At 53.5% G+C, this 23,838-nt stretch overlaps 1 protein-coding gene across 2 annotated transcripts in view; it reads left to right on the top strand.

Annotated features, from left to right (window-relative positions):
* Positions 1-7,268: 7,268 nt before the first annotated feature.
* Rnf144a (ring finger protein 144A) overlaps positions 7,269-23,838 on the top strand; it is a 99,846-nt gene continuing 83,276 nt past the window's right edge. Inside the window, exon 1 of one of the 2 annotated variants that reach the window (XM_048353462.1) lies at positions 7,269-7,339. The gene's annotated coding sequence lies outside the window, so the exon portion shown is untranslated. The remainder of the gene's footprint in view (positions 7,340-23,838) is intronic. The other variant, XM_048353461.1, reaches the window with a different exon arrangement.

Here is a 23,838-nt window from a genome sequence, read left to right as displayed (position 1 = left end):
CTATTCCTCAGTTCATCCCATCCCCGTGGAAATACGATACAGTGCAATGTGAAAAGAGCAGTCGGTCCCTGTTCTAGCTCCCCAAAGAGAGAACACGAGAACGTTACTTCACACCGAACGCTTCTCTGTGTTTTTTCTGTTGCATGTCATTTGGTTACGTAACCTAGAAAGCATCCCACCGCCTGGAACATAACGATTTCCTATCATTGTTTCAGAGAAGCAAAATCATGGAAAGTTTTCTTTTGCCCCAGAGGAGTCATTTGATGTAGGCGCAATCCCAGTGCGCATCAGTAGAGGGCGCGTGGCGTCTGATAGCATGAAAAGGCTTGGAGAAGGGGCGCTGGGGATTGACCCCAAGACCTTTGGTCATGTGAAAAGATTTGGGTTTGTGATTTCTTTTTCTTATAAAATGTGCTCCACATTCAGTTGTCACTATGATTGGCCTGTGATTACACCCTCTCCGAGATAGGATTTTTTTTTTTTTCCCTCTCTCTCTCTCTGTGTTTGGATATTACGTAGGCTCTGCCAGACCTCCCTATAACCCGCATAACCATAAAACCTAGTAAGAGTGAGTGAGCTGTGATTCCCAGCGAGACACCAGGGCTGCCGCCAGGGTGGTTCAGGTTCAGGGTCAACCTGGATCCAAGCTGCAGTGAACTTCTTTCTTTGCTTCTCTTGGTTTTGCTTTTCTGGTACTGGGGATCGAACCCAGGACGTTGCCCTTGCTAGGCAAGCGCTTTCTTTGCCCCTGAGCTACATCCCAGTCTTGGAGTGAACTTCTTTCTAGCTGAGGAAGTTACATCTCTCTTTCCCCTAAAGGAAACATCTGCAAAACAAAGCAAAATGCCCCTTGGGAAGCCAGCCATTCTCAGGACACTTCCTAGCTGTTTTGTCTACTCACCCCTGGTAAAGCTTGGCTCTCTAAAAGGGTCACCTACCTTTTTCCTGAATTGGGGAAATGAGAGAAATAGGATCTTTTAGCCTCCGAGCAAACTTCAAGTGTGGATTAGTGTTTTCCCTCCGCTTTCTCCTTCTCACTTATGACTGCTGGCTTTGTGAAACCCTTTGTATTAAGTAAAAGGAAATTGCACTTCCTTAAATGCTGCAGTTTCTTAAGTGTGAGCGAACTGTGTGCCTAAGTCTTGCTTAAGTTAGAGTAATACTGTAAATAAGATTTAACGTAGGAAGCCTGAATGGACAGAGCAAAGAGAATTACTTACTGAGTACCAAGTACTAGTCCTCTCCATATGTAGCGTTCAGTGGCATGGCTGGTGCTCTTTCCAGTGGGAGGGTGAGAAGCGTCATTTGGCCGAGATCTCAAGACAAGGGGCTCTTTTGTATTTTATGATTGGAGTTGGGAGTCGAATCATTGCGTGTGACCCAACACGCTCACAGTCAGATTCCTTTCAAAAATAGCTCCTCCTGCACGCTCCCCTCTCGTGGAGAAAAATGTGACTGGACCGAGGCCGAGCGTGCTGGCTTTGAGCAAATAAATGAAGTTTAGTGTTTAGGGAAATATACACATTTCCATATAGGATACTCTTGGGCATTGATCTAATATATTGTAACATGGTGTTGAATATATTCAAGTATGTTGGCAGCTCCCTTCTCTCTCAGTGGTTTGATGTTATTGATCTCTCCTTGGTCTATAGTTAGAATAATCATGTGCTTTTACACACTGACTACGAAAGGGAACTACACATTAAGAATCATCAAGGTGACCCAGATTCATGAGCCCACTCTGCAGAAATACTGTGTGGAGATGATCCCTGGGGGAGACACTCTTTGAAAGCAGAAGGCAATGGCTTGGGGACCCTGCACACCCAGATCTGATAGTCTTAAAGCACCATCCCACCATCCCCCCCGCCCCCCGCTGATATCAAAGGCCCCGCAGCCCTCCCAAGGGCCACAAGGGTGGGGGTGCTGCTGCTCTTTTGTAGCCTGGGAAGGAACAGCGGCGAGGATGAAACCAATTGCCCCTCAGTACCCAGTCCCTGCATAACCAGTGCTTCTGGCGTTGTCATGAGCAGACTCTAGAAGCAGAAGACATCCCCGTGCAGCTCAGCCACAGCCAGGCGAGCTGCACAATGTGTCTCCCCCTCGGTAGTAGCAGCGCAGTGCAAGCTAGGGGTCAGGGGCCAGGGGTCAGGAGCCAGGGACCAGGGCCAGGGGCCGGGGCCAGGGGCTACAAGTTCCCACCGAAGAACTTGTTGAGTCTGCAGGCCTCGAAAGACTGTGGTGGTGTAAAACCAGAAGAGCAGGCCACCCCCCGAAGCCCGCCCAGATGCCTCCTGGTCCTTAGCTCTCCTAGGGGGCAGGGCTTCGGGGATGTGAACACACGGAGACGCAGGAGGCTGCGGGAGGCTGCGGTCCTTGTGGCCAGGCTCCAGTCCTCGTTTCAGGGTCACAGCTCAAGCCCCCACGGGCGCGTGTCCTAGCCAGTCACAGCAAATCCCCACCCCCATGCGGACACGATGAGCTGGACGGAGCAGAACTCTTTGGACATCGTGTGACCTCCATAGCTCTAGGAAACGCGCACTTGGAGAATATTTGAAAGGCAGAGGAGGCCAAAGGAAGAACCTAAGAGTTGGCTGCAATTGCATCACCCAGAGGCGGGGGCTACCGTAGCTCAGGTGGCTTCAGTTGCGCAGGGTGCTGAGTAAAACGGAGTGCCTGAAACCTTCGGAGGGTTTTCACGGCCAGCGAGCATTTTGTGCTTTAATCAGAAAACCCAGCTCCGAATGGGTCACACGAATGCGTGTGAAGGCGCTAGGTGGGATCCCCGACAGGGACCACTGACAGCTGGCTCACGTCACGTGGCTCCCACGCACGCGTGGATGTGTCTGTACACGGCTGTGCATTGGATCTGAAGTGTCCAGCCAAGGCCCAGGGGTCGGGCAAAGGCTTGAAGCCACCCCATAGGAACGCGGGAGGTCGGGAGGTGCGGGCACCTCGGAGAGGCGGGGTCTACGGAAAGGAAGTGAGGTCACGGGGGTGGGGGGGGCGGGCCTAGAGAAATTTGGGACTCCGAACTTTGACCTTCTTGCTTCCATACTCTGTGCTTCTGCCATGGTGCACTTACTTCCTTGTCACAGGTTCAAAAAGAGCCTCCTCAAAACAACGCCCCTCCAAAAACCAGCTGTACCAAGCACCCACGGACTGAATCCTCACTCCTGGAGGGGCTGGGAAACTTCCGGAAAGCTGCTTTTCAATCAGGTTCCCCCCTCAGATGAAGCTGGTGGGCACAGTTCAGTCTCACTTAGCATCCACATGACTCAACCGTGCGATGGGAGCAAGGTCAGGGAGGAGGAAGACATGGTGACTCTTAAACTAGTTCTCTTAAATCTGACCTTCCATCAACTGTGACACAGCCTGAAGTGTCTTCCTTACAATGGAACTTGTGGTTTCTCCCCTGATTTCCTATAAAATTCGAAGAGTTTGAAGAAATGTCAAACGTTCATCTTATTTTTGTTAAGTTGTGCTGGAAACTGGTTAGACCATGCCTTTCTCCCAGGTCCAGGCTGAGCTAGGGGAGTAGAGATGGCGATAGGGAAATGAGCTGTTTCCTATTCATTTGCCTTCCCTAACTAGGTGACAGCTGGCAGGATGGTTTTGACCCGAAAGTTTACTTCAAGAATGGCTTGGTATAGCCAGAGCTGAGCTTGACATCATCGGGAAATATCAAAGTCGAGGAGTCAGCATTTCCACTTTTGAGAAGCTCACAAATTCAGGATAGAAGCTAGGCACACAGACAGGTAAGTCACAGACAGGCGAAGCATCCAGAAGACTGGCTAAGCCTTTGCAGCTGCTGGCTTGAGCCCAAGATTATTTTGATTTCTTCCTGTGTGATTAAGGGTGAGATGCTCGGGTTCGTGTCAGCAAGATGTTGAGTGTCCGTGAGGGCTGGATGTGGACTCACATCCCATGTGATGACGCTTTGGACGATGCTGTCGGGATTGGGGGAAGTGAGTCTATCAGGGAGGCTCTGACCCAATCAGCACCGGGCAGGAATGGGCTCCTAGGCCGGTGGTATCGTTGTGAGGTGGTGGGAGCTAGGAGGCGGGGCCTAACTGAAGGCAAGGCATCCCTAGAGGCGTGCCTGGGAGAGCAGGTCTTGTCCCTGGCCCTTCATTCCTCGCTGCTTCCTGGCTGCCTTGGGTGAGCAGCTTTGTTGCTCTCGGCCTTCCCGCCTGCTGCCCTCCTTCCCTAGCCCAGGCCCAAAGCGAAGGAGCCGTGTGGCTGTGGACAACTTCTAAAACGGAGCCTAGATAAAGGCTCACTGAAGTGGTTTGTCTCCAGTATTCTCTCATGGTGGCAAGAAGAAGCTGATGGTCTCTAAGACTGAGATGCACGGAAGGACTTGAGTTACTTATACAAATAGAATACGACGGGCGTGGATGTCTCTGACATACACAGATTTGACATCACAAGTTTTGATGTGACAAGGCTATGGGAGTGATGTATGTGCTTCAATAGGAATCGTCCTTCCAAGTTTGGCTTCTAATCTTCCCCAGGCTAGGAAATGTGGTCCCTTGTGTGTCCCGCCAGCCCCTGAAGAGGCGCCTGACACTTCAGCAGGCTGCAGTCCCAAGCTGTGAGGCTCTGTGGGCTGGGGCTGGGACACAGAGTTTCTACTTAGGATATTCTCAGTTTCTGGTGCCCTATTGGCACTTATTCCCATGGCAAGCCGAAGACCATCTGCCTCTGATAACATCACTTACCGATGAGTTATCATGCCAGTGTTGTTCTTCACAATCTTCATGTGAAATTACAAAACTTTCCCTCTGGTTCTTTTTGATTCAAAATGCCTATTTAGAGTCTATGATGTTTGCATTTGAATGAGAAGAGAGTGGTAGAGAGCAAAATTTGTCTATTCACTTGAGAAATATTTATGAAATGTCAGTGCTGAGTTTAATGGCAAGTGACAACATTTCTACTTTCTGGAATAACAACAGGAAAAACAGCATTACTTTTTTATTAGCCTGTTAACCTTGTATTTTCTCATCTTTGGATGGCACTTTGATTTTCATTGTCACACTTAAACACTCTGGATTGCAGTCACATATAAACACATTCTAGGTGCTAGCCTTAGTTTGTTAAGCTAATGGCTTCTTGAGCGGCAGAACTGTACTCTCACAGACGTGGAGGTGTGCTCAGTCCCTGCAGATACTGGGAGAAGCAGAGAACTCACATGTGTGCATGTGTACCCGCTGGCATTGACTTGTGGTTCTAAGCGAGTCCCGCGATCAGCCCTCTGTGGCCCAGAGGCCTTAGAATGGTGATGGAATTCAGCGTGCGGTCACAAGCTTTAATCTGGAGGTGGGGTGGGCAGTCCACGTGCAGACTGGTGTAGGTTCTAGAATCTGAAGCCCACGCCAGGCGTTTTGACATGGAGGGCAGGAGAAGACCAATGTCCCCCAGCAGAGAGCAAAGTCACTTCTGGTCCACCTTCCTGTTCCCTTTGAGCCCTTGGTGGGCTGGATGATGTATCTTAGAAACAATGCTGTGCTAGCTACGTGGGCAGCGCACAGCCCAGTCACGTCGACAGGCATCCCCGACGCCGGGGAAAGAAAGTCTGTGACCCAGGTGTGGCTGCTCCTTCTGGGACATTGGGGATTGGTCCCAAGTTTCTCCTCAGCGTCCAGGGGTTCACTGACCATCTTTGGTGGGTTTTGGTATGTAGGAAACATTACCTCACCGCTGACTGCACATGCATGTCGTTTTCTCCTTGGGTGGGGTGTGTGTGTGTGTGTGTGTGTGTGTGTGTGTGTGTGTCCACATTTCCCTCCTCTGTAAGAACAGTCACAATGCAGCAGGACCCACCCTCCTCCAGTGTGACTTCACCCTCAGCAGTGCCATGTGCAACGGGCCCACACCCCAGCATTGAGCTCCCGGAAGTTACCATCACCACACCGCTTTTCTGGGGTGGGGAGGGGGGGGGCAGAGAGAGGACACGATTCGTGACATCCCAGTGTCCTTCCATGACGGGGACCGTGAATTGTCTTCTTCACGCGTGCTTTCTTTCGTGAAGTTGTGTTGGACACTGTGGGAAGGCACCATCCCCGCCCCATCTTACGTGGACGCGACACTCACTGGTGAGACACGGTTGTCAAGGGTGAGGACGGAAGGGTGCGTGCGGGTGCTGGGAGGTGAGCGGAGTCGGGGGCAGTTTCTCATCAAGCTCCCAAGAGCAGTGGGGATGCGTCTCCTGCGGTCGGCTCGGCCGGGGGAGCTGCACCCCGAGGAAAGCAGCCCGCTGCCAGGAGCTGGGTAAGAGATGGGAAGTCACGCCCTCACCTCGAGCACCATGGGTCCCGCGTGCCACCAGGGAGAGGGGCAGGCGGAAGACTTTTCACATTTCTTACCACCCCCTAGAAGTGAGGCAGTAAAGATAGCAGAAGGTGGATTTCCTAGGCGACGGCGTGTGTGAACACACATCCACGCAGCCTCCATTGTCTGGTCTGCTGGTTTAAGCCGCGAGTGTGGGTCCCGAACTCCCTCACCTGTGTCTGTAAGAACATCTTCCGCTGGCATCCGTGCCAGGTCTCCAGCCGGGAGCCACCCCTGCCGCTGGCACAGACGTCAAGAGCGGGGTGTCTGTAAACGCTGGGGGGCAGATGGGCTAGTCATGGTCTGTGGTGGGGGGGCGCAGAGGGAAAGGCCAGCTCGGTGGGTGGGCACGACCCTGGGAGCCCGCTGCGCATTGCATTGCTGGGGGGCGCTGGGTCCCAGAGCGGCCGATTCCCCCTGGGAGGGAGCACTGGTGAAGGGGGGGGTCTGTCGGGGGGGGGGGGTCCCCATGCCCCTGCGCGCGCGGATCCACCGCCACGCCCCAGGCGCCGCCATCGGACTCGGTGCCCAGCACCGGGAACGGGGCGCGGGGCCGGAGCCCCCGACGGGAGCGTGGCCTCCCAGGGCGAGGGAGGAGGAGACTCGGGGTCGCCCTCCCCATCCAGCCGCCCAAGGCCTGCGCGCCCCCCCCCCCCCCCTCGTGCGCCAGGCGGGCGCTGGGACCCGGCGGGCCCGGCCGTGGGCGCCGGCGGGCGGCAGAGGGCGCCGGCGAGCCGGGGAGGCGGCGGGGCCCCGGCGGGCCCGCGCTCGGTGCCCGCGCTCGCTCGGTGCGCGCCCGCGTGCCCGCTCCGCCGAGGGTGGGCCGGGAGGGATAAAGGGCGCTGCCGGGCGGGCGGGCTGCCGGGCGGGCGGGCGGCGGCTGCAGGCGCGCGGGGACGGCGGGGACGGCGGGGACGGCGGGGACGGCGGGGACGGCGGGCCCCGGCTCCCGCGGGCGGCGCCAGGCGGAGCCGTCGGAGCTGCGCGCCGGCCGGGACCGCGCGGCCAGGTAGGTGACGACGCGCGCCCTCTTTGTGTCGGCATCGCCGGAGGAGCCGCGCGCCCCGGGGCGGGACGGGCTTGGCGGGGCTCGCGCTCGGCCGCGGGGCGGTGGCGCCGAGCGGCCCGCTCCTGCCCGCCGCTCGCCGGGCGCCCGGGTCCGGGCTCCGCGCGGGCTCCGCCCCCGGGCCCGCTCCGAGGTCGCCCGGGGGCGGCGGCCGCGCGGCTCCCTCCGGACGCGGGGCTGCGGCGCCGCGCCCGGCCCTCCCCCGGGCATCGCCCCTTCTGGGGGCGCCCGCAGGCCCCGGCCCGGCCCCGGCCCGCTGCGGGGTGGTGGGCAGCGCGGGAAGGCTCGGGGGCGGCGGCCTCGGAGGCGACCCGGGGCCGCCGGAGTCCGGGGTGCCCCGCTCCGCGCCCCCACCTCGGCCCGGGGCCGGGCGCCCCGCTTTCCCGCCCGCCCCCTGCGCGGGCCCTGGCACCCCGCCGTCTGGGCCTCGGGCTAGCTGGAGGCCTCGGGACTCATGGACAGCGGGCTGTGCCCCCGTCCCCGTCCTCCCGGGCGGGTCTCAGGATGCTCCTCCAAAAGTTTGCCCTGTCTGGCTCTGGTGCTCTGTTTCCAGAGAGGATGCAGAGGTAGACGCTCCCAGCGGGGCCCCCCCGCTTGCGTGCCTGCAGCGTTTGGGAGAAGGTGGGGGGCCGAGGAGATCAAGGACAGGTCCCAGTCGACCTGCAAGTGAATGTGCACCAGTCCAATGCCAGGCAGAAGGGAAGGGTGTGCTCAGGACCCTGGGGACCAGAAGGGGGGTGTCGGGGGCCTTTGTGAGGGAGAGGGGCCTTGGAGTCCAGACATGGGGGGGGGGCATCCGGTGGGGAGTTCCCCTCTCCCTCCCCAAGGACCTGCCCAGACCCAGACCAGGGGAAGGGGAAGTGTGGCTTGGTTGTGCCTGGCTTTCCCCTGGGCGTTAAATCCAAGTTGTGTTCACTGTGTCCTCTCCGCCGCTCGTGAGTGTGTTCCTTTTTGGAGAGTACCAAGGACGCGGGCTAGAGTGAGGTCAGCTGGGGATAAGTGTTGGAGTTCCAGACCCAGACGGTGGGCTTGGCCTGGTGGAGTGGGAGCCCTGAGCAGTGTGTGTGTGGGGGGGGGGGGGGGAGGGAGGACCATGCTCAGGGTCTTCCTTGTGGGATTCAGAGCCTCCCCCCCCCCCCCATCCTGCAGCAGATCTAGGTGACTTGAGGACTGGGTGACACAGTGGGTCCACATGACCCAGTTCTGACAAGGTGGGACCTTTCCCTCCTGAGACTGGAGTTTTGGAGTCCCTGTGTTTTCAGATGCACAGGTTCTAGTGTCAGCCTGCCCCTCCCTGCCAAGGGGTGGGAAGGAAGGCAGGGCAGTGGGAGGGAGGGACTGCGGGTCTGGACGCCCCCGTAGTCCTGCTCATTTTCGGAGTTTTGTAGATACGTTCCAGCACCCTCAGGATGCTGGAGTGGAATACCCATTTCCAGGAGGGTTTTTTTTTGACCCGTGTGTGGTTTGGGACTTTGAAAGAATGTCACACACTTCACCTGAGGCTGCTGGCGCGGAGAGAGAATTCTGCTCAGCCTGGAGCCACAAGATTCCTGCAGAACCAGACTCTACCAACCAACCACACTGTCTGACTCAGAGAAGGCTGGTTTTTCCACTGTGGCTCCTAATTTGGCCTTGCTGCCTTCTTTTGTTCAAATTTCTCCTCCCTCCTGGGAGCCTTTCTCTCTGGTGGTAGAGATGGGAGGGAAGCTTGGCCTGGCCCACAGAGACTGACAGAAGTAGGTGGGTCCTTGGTGTCCATTGGCCTAGGTAGGTCTCCCCCTTCCCCAGGACAGAACAGCTGCCCTGGCCACCTGGGGCTGCGCTGGGCCTGGCTGGGCGTCCCAGCTCCTTTCCCTCCTGCGAGAATATTGGGGATGGGATGGGAATATCGGTCTGCACCCACGCTGGGGATCGGGACATATGCCAGGGCGTGCGACCAAGCAAGGACTCCATCTTCCTGGAGTCAGGCCGCTCAGAGGCTGTGGACAGGCCAGTGTCTTCCTAGGAAACGACATCCCTGCTCGTGAGACCTTTTGGGCTTTTTTTTTTTTTGGCCAGTCCTGGGCCTTGGACTCAGGGCCTGAGCACTGTCCCTGGCTTCTTCCCGCTCAAGGCTAGCACTCTGCCACTTGAGCCACAGCGCCGCTTCTGGCCGTTTTCTGTATATGTGGTGCTGGGGAATCGAACCTAGGGCCTCGTGTATCCGAGGCAGGCAACTCTTGCCACTAGGCCATATCCCCAGCCCCCTTTTGGGCTTTTTTTAGATCCAAGAACCGGTGCCTTTCTTTCCTTCCTTCAAGGCTGACAAAGTCCTGTGCGGTGGTCCGGGCTCGGCCTCCTCTCTCCTTTGTTTCTGCCTTGCTGACCGATGGCTACCTCTTCTTCATCAGATAGAGCAGTAAATTGGTGCCACTGTTCCCTTCCCTGCAGGGTGTTAGCCACATCACTCCTTTCCCCCACCCTCCCCTCAGGTGCTCGAGCTTGGTCCACCAACCGCGTCCCCCCCTCCCAGGACAGCCTGGTTCTCAGGAAGGCAGATGTTAGCGTGAGTGCTTTCCTGTGTGACACGAGAGTGGAAGAATGCCCTACTCAGCAGTGTTTTCTAGACATCTCACCACATGCGACCTTCTTTTGTTTTTGTTTGAGGGGGGAAAAAAAAGGAAAAGATATATTCTAACTCTTACAAGGGCGGCTGTGCTCCAAGGTTGTTTGTTGAGAAATGAGTCTGGGGCGGAGGAGTTTCCATCCTCCTCCCATGAAGCTAAAGTCTGAGTTGGAAATGGCCTCCTGGCTGCCCTGCCAGGCCCTCTGGAGAGCAAGTCTACGTGCTGAAGGCTGGGACAGACAGAAGTCGCTTCCTGCTGCCCGGGGAGGTGTGTCAGCGCTCTCTGATCATCTCCGGCACTGGTCCCTGCCTGGAGGAGACGGTAGTTCATAGCCATTGAGCACAGGGTGCGTGGCTAGGGCAGCACTGGGCATCTGGGCGTCAGTGCTTTGTGTGGATTTCTGTCTCCGTCATGTTACAGGTATGTGTTCCTACCCCCACCTTGGGGGGGGAGGGTAAGACACAAATGCCTGTTATACTGCGGGAAAACAGAAGCCACATTTTGAGAGGTTAAACTGAGAGTCTTTATTACGAGGCTAGCCAATGCTGGCAGACTCTTGCAGCAAAGACCTGCAGCTCCACGAATGCACTTAACACTGGCAGAAAACCGAGCCACGAGAGCTGGAGAGGGAAGAAAGAGCAGAGAAACAATCCCAACAACCCAGATCAGCTCCAACGGAGAGCTCAAGTTGGATGCATGGTGGCTGGAGCAGAGCCAGGAGTCAGGACGCAAACATGGAGACAAGGGGCAAGGTGTAATGGTGCCTGAGCTGGTCTGGGCCTAAATAGGGTCAGGTCAGGGAGCAGAGTCACAGGGACCTTAAGAGTCTAGCAACTTACTGTCCAGTCCATGCCCCAGCCTCTAGGAATTCAGGCACGCCCATTACCTGGGAGGCGGGACTTCCTGCCTCTACCGTGAAGACAAGATGGCGCCAGTTACACCAAGTTAGATTCAGCACCCCTACTTCTAGAGCAAGCAGAGGAGGCATCTGAGGTGCCCTGCGTGGGAAATGGGGAAGCCTGGCTTTGACCTCAGAGGCCTGTAGGGAATGGGAGCTTCTCTGACCTTGAGGAGGCTGTGGAAAGTCTCTCTGCCTCCATGAGGACGTCTTCAAAAGACAGATCCATTGGATTCCAAGTTCACCAGGCAAATGAATTAGAGGCTCAAGGTCAAAATCAGGGCCTCAACCTTGAGGGTAGCCGGGGAACTCGGAGCCGGCCTTGAACATTCGTATGGTGGAGAGAGGCCCTTTGCCACTCAGCTCTTCCACCCAAGCTTCCCTTTGAAGGCCTGTAGTTTCGTTCGTGGTATCTTCTGGAAGGTTCTACCAGTGCACTTATAATTGTCTTGTTTCCTTTCCTTGTGTTTCCTCCATTTCCTTCCCCACCCCTTTTGGGTGGGGGAGAGAGTTGGGGAGGGACATGCGGCAGCCTTTGCCCTGGTCAGTCCAGGCACGTTGTTGTCTGGTTCGGCGTCCTGAGGGGGCTGGGGAGGGGGGACTCGCCAGGTCCTGGAGCCGCAGACCAGACGTTCAGATCTTCTCCACGCGGGCTGGAGCCCAGGTTCTGAGCGTGCAGGACAGTCGCGACAGTCGCTCCGTGCTGGGTGCCGCCGCGGGCCGTTCTGTGTCTCGCCCTGGGACGCCGGCGCCTCTACGGCGGGCGCCCTGCCCTGGGCAGAGCTGTGCAGGCTTCCGAAGCGGAATCTTCTAGCAGCCTCCAGAGCGGGACCTGCTCGGTGGTGTGGGATGCTCGCCGGGCCGAGCCCCGCTGGCTGGGCGGCATCTCGCCTTTGCCAGCACCTCTCGGTGTGCAAACCTGTGCCCCAGCCCCCCGCCGGGGCCCTGTGGCCTGCTCCTCCCCCCGCCCCCTCCATTCCCGCCGTACCCCAGGGTGGACAGACCCTTCGCATTCCAGGCTGGATCCTCAGGCTCCTGCCTTGCTGGCCCTCACTCCCCGCGCGCAGTACCCCATCGCCCCAAGCTCCGTGGTGGCCCTCGGGGGAGCATGCTGGAGGCCTAAGCATGTCCCCCCAGCCCCCCCCCCCCAGCTCCCCAGGGCTGTCCATCGGCGGTGTGGAGCACGCTGCCTGCCGCCGCGGTCGGGCCTGGGATCCCCGGGGATCTGGAAGGCCCCGCACCCAGGCCCCCCCCCCTTCCTCATGGCTGTCGGAGCTTAGGTGGGGGCGGCCGCTGAGGTCGGCTCTTCTGGGGCTGGGATTAGAGAGAGGAAGTATTTCCTCGACTCACGTACAAGCGCCACCGAGGCAGGAACGCGCTCACGCCAGTGCCACCTCGGCGAGCTTCTGTGACTCGACTCGACGACACCCTTGTTCCCCAGGAAAGCTGTGGGCGCACGGGTTGTTGGGATTCGCTTCTCCAGGGGGAGCACGGCACCTTTGGCGATGCCGGGCCCTCTGGGGCCTTTCTGGAAGGCTGGGTCTCGGAGCCATGCCGCGCTTCATTATGACAAGCCAGGGGCTTTGGTGGCTGCACAGTGCCGTGGCCTCCGGTCCTGTGGCCCTGTAGACGAACTACAGACCGGTTTAGACCAGTTCCAGCATAACAAACGGCTTTTCTTTCTTTCTTTTTTCTTGTAGCGGTGGTACCGGGGTTTGACCTCAACGCTCTGTGCTTGCTAGACGAGTTCTCTGCCACTGAAGCCATGCCTCAGTTCTCCCTTGGTTTTTTGCTTTCAGTTTCGTGCCCTTCTGTCCAGACCAGCCTGGAACTGCGATCCTCCTGTCTCTGCCTCCGGAGCAGCGGCTGCTGGAGGCGCCGGTCCCGAGTGGACCTGTTCTCTGGGGCATCCTGGAAGGGGGGGGCCCGGGACTCACACCGCGTAGGGCAGCCGAGTGGAAAGGCCTGCTCAAGTCAGCTCCCCGCCCGGGGTGGGACCTTTTTTTTTGTCTGAAACCTGTCTATTTCTTCCTGACCACTTGGCAGGTGTTAGACCCTCCCCGTCTCCAGAAGGAATGGCTCAGAACGGACTCTAGGAGCCCTGAGCCTTTGTTTTTTTTAAGAACACAGGAGCACGGTCATCACGGGCCTTGGGTGGCTGAGATGCGGCAGAAAAATCAAAACAGAAAAACCACCTTTATCCCACGCAAGTGTGGGCACTAACATGGGGCTGATTGGCCTGTTCCCCATCCTCGGTCCAACTCTGGAGCTCTTGCTCCGGCCTCGGGGTCCAGGTACGGAGCAGCGATGCATTGCTGTCCTAGGAAGGGAGTCAGCAGGGAACTTGGGGTGATGCCAGCCCCTGCGGGGGAGAGGCAGGTTCAGAGCTCACTCATGGGACAGAGGGGTCCCCTGGCCCCCCGGCTCCTTCTCTCGGCCTCTGTTGCCTCCTTTGTTCGTCAGGGCTCAGCCATTCGGGATTAGGGACTGTAAGATTCAGCGGAAGGAGACCGCCCCATGGTTCAAGAAGAAAAGGGTTTATTGGGGGGGGGGGGGGAGAGCAAACTGCCGGCTGGCTTGAAATGGAGGCGCGCAGAGAGAGAAGATTCGAAGAGAAGCGGGGGTGTGGGGGGGAGAGAGGAGGGAGGGAGGGAGAAGGAAAGAGAAGAAGCGGGAAGACAAAGGTGGAGTCTGTAAGGACACAGAGGGGTGGAGTCCTGGAGGATGTGGAGGGGGTTCCAGAAAGATGCAGACGGGTTCCGCAAGGAAGTGGACTCCCATTCTCCATTCAGGGGGCCTACAAAGACCCTAACCAAGGGCTTGGTGGGCAGTCGAGCATGTCTTGTGGGGAACACACAGACACACGTGTGTGTGAGAGTGTAGACATGTCTGTGTGTATTTGTGCGTGCTGATGCACAGGTGCTTGGCTTGCGCACAGTAGGCGCTCCCTCTCTGCTAGTTGTGCTGAACCCCCATGTTGGCAAAGTTGAGAAATCATGTCACCCGCACAGTCATGGATAGAGTGCAGTTCCTTTACCTTGTTATTACCTGTTTTGCCTCGTTCAGGTAAAGTTCTGCACATTGGAAGGTGCACTGGGAACTCTAGATAGGGGTGAGGTCGGGGGGCTCTCCCGGCTCCCGGGGGGCTCTCCTGGCTCCCGGGGGGGTGCTCTCCCGGCTCCTGGGGGGCTCTCCCAGCTCCCGGGGGGGCTCTCCTGGCACCGGGGGGGCTCTCCTGGCACCCGGCCGGCTGTGACATCCATAGGGCCAGGCACCGTGGGGGGAGGGGAGGGAAATACCTGGGTCAAACACACAGGGGGCGGGAGGAGGGGCTTCTTGTGATACTGGAACTAAAATTCATCGAGCCCCGCCCTGGCCACCCTTTGTGCTAGCGAGGGCTGGGCTTTATGTTAACGTGCTGTCTTTCAGTAGCTGTACAGAGGGGTTGCCATTCAAGATGAGTTTATGAGCACAAGGCATCCTGATTAGCAGGGGTGCTGGCCCTTCCCATCCGGAGAGGCCTTGTCTCCGCTTCCTCCTGCCTGCTGCACCTGCTGCTCCTGTAGGCAGACTGGGCCCCGGGCCAGCAAGTTCCTACCTGCCAATCACTCGAGGAGCCCTCCCCCAAAGGCCTGCTGCCGGGCTTCCTTGACTCTGTCCTGGCTTTCTCCCTGGCCAGGCCCTGGGCACGGAGTACAGACAGATTTCCCTAGGAGCCGCAGCAGCTCGGACCTTGCCTACCTGCTGGAGGCTTTGTGAGCGGGGTTTGGTCTGGCAGATAGAGGCTGTCTCCCTCACTCCCCTCCATCCCCAGTTCCTCCCTTCTCTCTCGCCCTCCCTCTCGCCCTCCCTCCTTTCCTTTTTTTTTTCCTCAACCAGAACATTTGCAGTTACATATGTAGTTTGCATCTGTGTTGTCCCGTGTGCTTCTGATCGGAGACGGTGTTTTCTGGATGTTTAAGGCCCTTGGGCCAGCTCTGCCCCTCTGGGGCCTGGGGCTGACTCCGGGGGCCCCCCTCCCCATGGCCTGGCCCTGTCTGCCCCCAGGTCTGCAGTCTGAATGGAGGTTCTGGATTCCTGCCCTCTGGCCTCTTTGGGCAATGTCTCCCTGCAGCCGGTTACAATTAGGACTCAGCTATTGAACCTATTAAATCTGACTGTTCATTCAGACTCAAATGTCCTTGGACTTTTGCTGTTGTTATGGCTGTTGTTGGGTTTAATGTGTAAAGGGGGACGCTACGGTTAGCCGAACCTCACGTTCCTCCTTGCAGAATGTGTTGACCATAGAAATAGACCCTGACGTTGCTCACCTTTGCGATGAGGCCCGTGGCCACACGTCCTCCTAATCTGTCTGCAGTCTGGCCCGCGTCTCTCTCTCGTAGTCCAGGGAGTCTCTGCTGGCACTGGGCCCTTTGGGGCCAACCAGTGGCCCTGCATATCCCTGTAGATGGAGCTAGCCAGGGAGGTTAAAGGGGATCCCACTCCCCCATGCCTGGCTCTCCATCTCTCCCCCCCCCCCCCCCCCACCGCACCAGCCCAGCTCTGCACATCCTCAGCTCTCAGCTGTTACCCTGGCCAGGACGCCCTCGCCAAGCACTGCTGTCCTTGAACCGACCTCCTCCCGGCCTCTGACCTCCTTCAGGGAAGGCTGCAGTCCTCGTCTGTGTCCTTGCTTCTACAGCCGACCCGCTTCCCCCCCACCCCCCCGCTCTTAAAGTCTGTGGCTTTCCTCGGCCTGGTCTCTGTGGCTGGCCTCTGCCTTGGCCCCCCGCCCCCGCCCCCGCCCCCGCCCTGTTGTCCAGATGGTGAAAGCCTGGCTGGCCATCTTCCCGCCCTGGCCCGGGGCCTGGGCTCTGCGGCGTCCCCGGGGACCCCAGCACCTGGTCCTTTCCCAGGGCGCTGGGCAGCGAGGGGGGACCGGAGGAGGTCAGCGTGCCCACGCTTGTGAACCTCGCCAGCCGGGAAACAAGTTGTTAGCCTTGAAGTGCAAGACGAGAGGAGACGAAGCACCCGGGACCGATCGTAGCGTGCGCGTTCGGTTACGTCAGTGAAATGTAACAGTCACGGACGCAACTGAAAACTCATGCACCCTGGGAGAGAAATCACGTCTTCCCCCCACACTTGACGGCTTTCCGCTGTGAGGTACGGAGAGAAGGGGGGCTTTCCTGCGTGGCGTCCGGCCTCCTGCCCTTCCTCTCCACTCAGGAATCCGCCCAGACGTCCACATTCCCACTTCCTATCCAGGAATGAACAGCCCGGGGGGCCCTGGGAGTTGGGGGTGGGGGGGGCGGCTTTCTGGAATTTCTACAACACGACCCAGGACACCAAATGCAAGTGTGCCGGACTTTGAACACATGATATGTGGCATTGTTGTTGTTGTTTTTAATAGGAAAGGATTTTGCTGGGTGCTAGTGAGGAAGCCTAGCTGCTCAGGAGGCTGAGATGTGAGAATCAAGATTTGATTCAGATAAACCCTACAGACTCTTCCTTCCTATCAGCTAGCAAAAGAGCCAGAAGTGAAGCTCAAGTGGGAGCAAAAGCTAAGCAAGCACTCAAGGCCCTGAGTGTAGGGCTCCTTACAAGCACATACACACGAAAAGGATATTGAGATCTTGCTCGAACCTTTATATTTCATTTCCCCTGAACAGCATCCCAGGTGATGTTTCAAATCCATGCATTACTAGAAACCGATTTCCAAGGGGCAGCTAATAATATCATGTTTACTGGGACGCTCACACAAAAATACTTGGACGTTAGGATGGAATCTTTGCTTGACCCGACTGTAAGTAGTTTTCCACACCATACTGTTTATGTAGGAACCACTTAGTTACAGTGTAACTCTGTGCAGCCGTCATAAATAGCTAGGGAGATAAGATAAAGGTTTTCTTGGTCAACGTGAAATTGTTATTACTTGGAAATATTTCTGGAAGAGAAATGAGCTGTATGGGACTTTTTTCTAGCATGATGAACTGGCTCTGTAACAGGAAGGAAATGATAAAAATGAGTTTGGCTCAGCAGAAGGAATGAGTTTTCAGGCGTAAACTGGGAGAAGGGATGGCTCAAGGAGAGATGCATTTTCCCTCCTTTGCAACCCCGCCTCAGGGAATGACGTGACCAAGCGGAGGGAGTTAAAGCAATGCTTTATGCACAAATGCTTTCATTTAAAAGAAATAGCCCCAAATGGAAAGCATCTAAGTTTGCTTAAGTAAATATCATGCTCTGGTTAGATAAGATTTCTGAGATTGTGGTCATGGGAAAATGTTTATATTATTAAGTAAAAATAATTGTGTGGCAGAGTTGTTTATGTAATTTGATTTATAAGCATGGAAAAATATGCTTCGGGGGGAAATGGTAACTCTCGGGACTGTGGCATCCCTTTTCTGCTTTTTTTTTTTTTTAAATTTTTTTTATTATTAATTGAACATAAAATTTTTTTACAAGGTGCTGTGCAAAGAGGGTGCAGTTACATAGTAGGGCAGTGTGTACATTTCTTGTGATATCTTACAACCTGTTTTCCCATCCCTTGTCTAGGTCAGGTAGACCCATATGCAATATATAATGTATCAAGCACATATACAGTGTTCACAGACTTGGTCTCTACTGTCTCTCCATCTCCCTTTGTTAACAGTCATATATCAGGGAGATCATGCCCCTTTGTTTTCTGTGTTCTAGGCTTGTCTCACTCAACATTATTTGTTCGAGTTCTGACCATTTCCCTGCGAATAACAATATTTCACCATTCCTAATCGCTATGTGGTATTCCATTGTGTATAAGTACCATATTTTTTGGATCCATTCATCTGTGGAGGGGCATCTGGGTTGTTTCCAAATTTTGGCTATTGTGAATTGTGCTGCGATAAACATGGAAGTACAAATGTCCTTTTGATATCTTGGGTTTTGCTGTTTAGGATAGATGACTAGGAGTGGTATGGCTGGGTCATAGGGTAGGTCTATATTGAGCTTTTTGAGAAACCTCCATACTGTTCTCCAAAGTGGCTGTACTAATTTGCACTCCCACCAACAATAGAGAAGGGTTCCTCTTTCCCCACAGCCCCTCCAGCATTTGTTGTTTCCTGAGTTCAGAGTATAGGCCATTCTAACTGGGGTGAGGTGGTATCTCAGGGTTGTTTTTATTTGCATTTCCTTTACTAGCAGGGATGTTGAGCATTTCCTCATGTGTTTCTTTGCCATTTTTATATCTTCTCTTGTGAAGTCTTTCTTTAGCTCTTTTGCCCATTTCCTAATAGGTTTATTGGGCTTGGAGGGGCTTAGTTTTTTGAGTTCTCTGTAGATGACAGATATCAGGCCTTTGTCTGTTGCTGTGCTGGTAAATATCCTTTCCCATATCGTTGGCTGTCTTTCTATTTTGGTGGCTATGACCTTAGCTGTGCAGAAACTTTTTAATTTGTAGTAGTCCCATTTGTTGAGTCTTTCCCCTATTTGTTGTGCCCCTGGGACTCTATTCAGGAAGCTCCTTCCTGTGCCTATAAGTTCTAGTGTCTTTCCTACTCTGTCCTTCAGTAGTTTCGAGGATTCAGGTCTGATATTGAGGTCCTTGATCCATTTTGAGTTGATCTTGGTGCATGGTGATAGGCTTGGGTCTACTTTGAGTTTTCTGCATATGGCTGCCCAGTTCTCCCAGCACCAGTAGTTGAAGAGGCTATGTTTATTCCATTGTATGTCTTTAGCTCCTTTGTTGAATATCAGTTGGCTGTAAGAGTGCGGTTTTATTTCTGGGTCTTCAATTCTAATCCACTGGTCTTCCGATCTGTTTTTATACCAATACCATGCTGTTTTTGTTATGATGGCCTTGTAGTAGAGCTTGAAGTCTGGTATGGTGATACCTCCTGCACTATGTTTTTTGCCTAGAATTGCTTTGGCTATTCTAGGTTTTTTGCTGTTCCATATGAATTTATGGATTGGTTTCTCTATTTCAGTGAAGAATGTGGCTGGGATTTTGATAGGTATTGCATTGAATTTGTATAACAATTTGGGCAATATGGCCATTTTCACTATATTGATTCTGCCTACCCATGAGCATGGGAGGTCTTTCCATCTCCTTGTGTCTTCTTTGATTTCCCTTATTAGATTTTTGTAGTTTTCATTGAATAGGTCCGTCACGTCCTTGGTTAAGTTGATCCCTAGGTACTTTATTCTTTTTTTGGCTACTGTAAATGGAATTGTTTCCATAATTTCCTTTTCTGTTTGTCTATTGCTGGTGTACAGAAAAGCTGCTGACTTTTGTGGATTGATTTTGTATCCTGCTACTTTGCCAAATTGGTTTATTAGATGTAGGAGTTTGGGTACTGAGTTTTTTGGGTCCTTGAGATATAAGATCATGTCGTCTGCGAATAGGGATAACTTGATTTCTTCCTTGCCGATGTGGATCCCTTTGATGTCCTCCTCTTGCCTTATTGCTATGGCTAGGGATTCCAGTACTATGTTGAACAGAAGTGGGGAGAGTGGGCATCCTTGTCTTGTTCCTGTGTTTAGGGGGAATGATTTAAGTTTCTCTCCATTTAATATGATATTAGCAGTTGGTCTGTTGTATATGGCTTTTATTGTTTTGAGGAATGTTCCATCTATTCCTGTTCTCTCCAAAGCTTTTAATAGGTATGGATGTTGTATTTTGTCGAAGGCTTTTTGGGCATCGACTGAGATAACAATGTGATTCTTGATTTTAGTTCTGTTTATGTGGTGAATTACATTGATTGATTTACGGAGGTTGAACCATCCTTGTGACTGAGGGATGAAGCCTACTTGGTCATGATGTATGATATTCTTGATCACTTTCTGGATCCTGTTAGCTAATATTTTATTGAGGAGCTTTGCATCTGTGTTCATTAGTGATATTGGTCTGTAGTTCTCTTTTTTTGTTGGATCTTTGCCTGGTTTGGGGATGAGTATGATATTAGCTTCGTAGAATGAGTTCGGGATTTCTCCCTCCGTTTCTATTTCGCGGAAGAGTTTGAGGAGTATTGGAATTAGCTCCTCACTAAAGGTTTTGTAGAATTCATTGGTGAATCCATCTGGGCCTGGGCTTTTCTTAGTAGGGAGGTTCTTGATTACCTCCTGTATCTCACCGTAAGTTATTGGTTTATTTAGTTGATTTATTTCTTCTTGGTTCAGTTTGGGCAGTTTGTACTTCTCTAAGAATTGATCCATTTCTGTAAAATTATTGTTTTTTGTTGAGTAGAGGTTTTGGAAATAGCTCCTTATGATTGTTTGGATATCGTGTGTACTTGTTGTAATTTTTCCTGTGGAGTCCCTGATTTTACGAATATGAGTCTCTTCTCTTCTTTTTTTTGTGAGTCTTGCAAAGGGTCTGTCAATTTTGTTTATTTTCTCAAAGAACCAGCTTTTAGTCTTATTTATTTGTTGAATGGTCTTTCTATTTTCAATCAGATTTATCTCTTCTTTAATCTTTGTAATCTCTCCCCCTCCTAGTCGTTTTAGATTCTGTCATTTCTTGTTTCTCCAGTTGTTTTAGTTTCATCGTGAGGTTATTCACCTGCTCTGCTTCCATTCTTTTAATGTGGGTACTGAGTGCAATGATCTTGCCCCTCAGTACTGCCTTAGCTGTGTCCCATAGGTTTCTTTGTGATGTGTTTTCTTTGTCATTGTGGCTTATGAATTCGTTGATTTCATCTTTAATTTGATCTGTGGCCCAAGTGTTGGATAGCAGCGTGGGGTTTAGCCTCCAAGAGTGTGTATAGGCTCTGTGGTATCCTTTGTTGTTGAGGGTTACCTTTAATCCACTGTGATCAGATATAATACATGGGATGACGTCAATACTTTTGTATTTGCTGAGGTTCTTTGTGTGGGCTATGACGTGGTCTATTTTGGAGTATGATCCATGGGCTGCTGAAAAGAAGGTGTATTGGGTCTCTGTAGGGTGGAAGGTTCTATATAGGTCTGTTAGATCCATTTGGGAAATGGTGTTATTTAGGTCCTCAGCTCCCTTACTAATCCTCTGGGTGTTGGATCTGTCTCTTGGAGAGAGAGGAGTATTAAAGTCACCCACTATGATTGTGTTTGCATCTATCTTGCTCTGTAATTCTGTGAGAATTTGCTTGACATATGTCGGGCCTCTTTTGTTCGGTGAGTATACATTTATCACCGTGATGTCTTGATTCTGGATTTTTCCTTGTATTAATATGTAGTGTCCTTCTTTGTCTTTTTGAGTGGACTTTAAAGAGAAATCCAGCTTGTCTGAGATCAGAATGGCTACACCTGCCGTTTTAGTGGGTGCATTTGCTTGGTAGATCTTGCTCCATCCTTTCATTCGAAGCCTGTTTTTGTCCCTTGCTGTAAGGTGGGTCTCTTGTAGACAGCAGATGTCAACTTTTTGTTTGCGGATCCATTCTGCCAGTCTGCTCCTCTTGATCGGGGAGTTTAAGCCATTTATATTTAAAGAGATCAAAGATAAGGGTGTTTTTTCTCCTTCCATTTTCTTGTTGGGCTGTTTTTTCCTGTTTTTTTTTTTTTTCTTCTTGTCTTTAGTGAGCTGGTCTTTCTGCTGGACTTTGGCTATTGAAGTTTCTTTCTGATTCTGTCTGTGTGTCTTTTACGATCTCTGTTGGGTGGGCTTCCCCTCTTAATATTCGCTGTAGGGCTGGTTTTTTATTCACATACTCCTTTAGCTCCTCTTTGGTGTGGAAAGATCTGGTTCTCCCTTCGAATGTGAACTCCAGTTTCGCTGGATATTTGATCCGAGGTTGTAAATTGTTATTCTGAAGTACTTGGATGGTGTTCTTCCACTCACTTCGAGCTTGGTAAGTTTGTGTGGATAAGTCGGATGTTATTCGAATCCTCTTCCCATTGAAAAAAGTTTCCTTCTTCGCTTTGGCTGAATTCAGAATTTGCTCTTTAATCTTGAGGTCTGTAGTCTTGAATATTATGTGCCTTGGGGTGGTTTTCCTGGGGTCTGGCCTGCCAGGTGTCCTATAGGCTTCGGTTACCTGGATGGTTTCCCCTGTGAGATTGGGCAAGTTTTCTGCAATAACTTTATTGAGAACATGATTAAGCCCTCTGCTCTGATATTCGGCGCCTTCTTCTATTCCAGTTATGCGCAGATTATATCTCTTGTCTTTGTCCATTAGTTCCTGGATTAATCTTCCCTGAAGCTTCACCTTTTCTTGGAGTGTGGTCATTTTCTGGTTGTTGTCAGCTGCTTCATCGTCCAGGCGAGAGATTCTGGATTCCATATGGTCCACTCTTTGTGTTATGGTTTCAATTGCGGAGTTTATGGATGTCAGAGAGCTATTCATGGTTGTCATATCAGCTCTGATCGTGGAAATTTCTTCCTTTAAAGAGTTGTATTTTAAATCTATTTTTTCATGCATTTCAATTCTCAGGGTGTGGAGATTTTCTTTAAAGGCGGCTTGCATTGTATCCATTTTTGCTTCCATTTCTTTAAACGAGGCTTGCATTGTATCCAGTTTTGCTTCCATTTCTTTCTTGGCTTCCTGGGTGTCCTTCCAGATTTCCGCTCTAAACTCCTGGAATTGTTTTCTGATTTCATTTCTGACGGTTTCGATCATTCCTGTTAACATGTCCTCATTTGCTTTTTTATTCTCCATCTCCTCTTCAGTCGTGCTGCTTTTTGGAGCTGGCGAGTTGGCTTGTCCTTTGATGAACTGAGTTATGTTTCTTTGTGATTTGCGCATCTGGAGGTCTGTGTAGATCGTCCCTCCCTTCTGTGTAGGCGTGTCTACGGCAGCAGGTGCTGTCGCTGTGGCCCCGCCCACCAGTGCAGGGCACGCCTACCAGAGCGGGCGCTTTCGCCGGGGCCCCGCCCTCCTGTGCACTGTGAGTCCCCTACAACAGGCACTTTAGTGGGGTCTGCCTCCCAGAGCGAGCCCTGGGTTGTTGGGTTGTGCTTGCGCCCTCCCGCGAGTCCGTTGGGGGGGGAGGCAGTATGTGTGGGGCCCAGTGGGATCGACTGTCCGGGTGTGGCTTGGCCCCCTCAGACCTCGCCTCCGCTGCGAGGAGGGGGAACGAGATCAGGCTCAGGTGACCCTGCTGGGCTGGTATTGCCCACCAGCGCCTGTGATTTTAGTTGTAAGAGTCCGCAAGGTCTAGGCGCCTCGGGTGGGGCTTGCCCTGCCGGCCGTCCCCGGCCCCTGTTGGGAAGGGGACGGGGCCGGTTCTGCCAGTTCAGGAACCTTTGGGGGCTTGGGGCTGTTCCGCCCTTCCCCTGCTAGACTGGCTTCCCAGCGCCTGATGGGAGCTTCCCGCCTGATTTGGGGGTCCTTTGTTCCCACGGGAGTGGGGAGGGGGAGGGAGAGAGATATAGCTTCTTTGTCGGACTTGGGTCTCCCGTTGGGGGAAGGGATTATGGGGGACTCACTTTTGCTGCTTTGTGTGTGTGTCCCGCGCCGCCGTTGGCCCTTCAGGGGTTGGCTAAGTGTCGTGGTGGCTTCCCCCGTTCCCTCTTTCTGCCGCGCTGGGTTCCCTTGTCCGAATCCGGTGTGGACCCGAACTTCTCGTCGCTGCCGGGTGTGTCTTGGTCCGCACCCTGCTTTGTGTCCGTGGGGTCTCCCGCTATATGGATTCTGCGCTCCTGGCAGCCTGTCTGCCGATCGCCGGGTTCCCCTTTCCCAGCCTGACCCTGTTTGGGCCAGGGTCGGCTGGTGGGGGGAGGGTGCCCCGATGAATCTCCGGCTCCGTGTAGGTTTTCGGTTCTTCTTTTTTGCTCCTTTTTGTTTTCCTGCGTTTCTCCACTGCTTCTGGCTGCTGGTTTTGCTGGGTTCTTGGTGGAGTGTTGGGTGTTGGAGTTCCCAGCTCGCTATTCAGTTGGTGCGAGTCGGGGTGCCTCCCTATTGCTTCGGCGCCATCTTTCTCCTCCCCCTTTTCTGCTTTGGGCTTTTTGTTGTGGCGTCACAGCTGGCTCTCTCTCTGTCTCCTGAGAGTCGGCAGCCATGGATAGAAAGGAT

This window comes from Perognathus longimembris, chromosome 8 (genome assembly GCF_023159225.1).
Source record: "Perognathus longimembris pacificus isolate PPM17 chromosome 8, ASM2315922v1, whole genome shotgun sequence".
NCBI classification, from domain to species: Eukaryota; Metazoa; Chordata; class Mammalia; order Rodentia; family Heteromyidae; genus Perognathus; species Perognathus longimembris.
The sequence above is the reverse complement of the archived record's forward strand: the minus strand, read 5'-3'. Positions and strand labels throughout refer to the sequence as shown.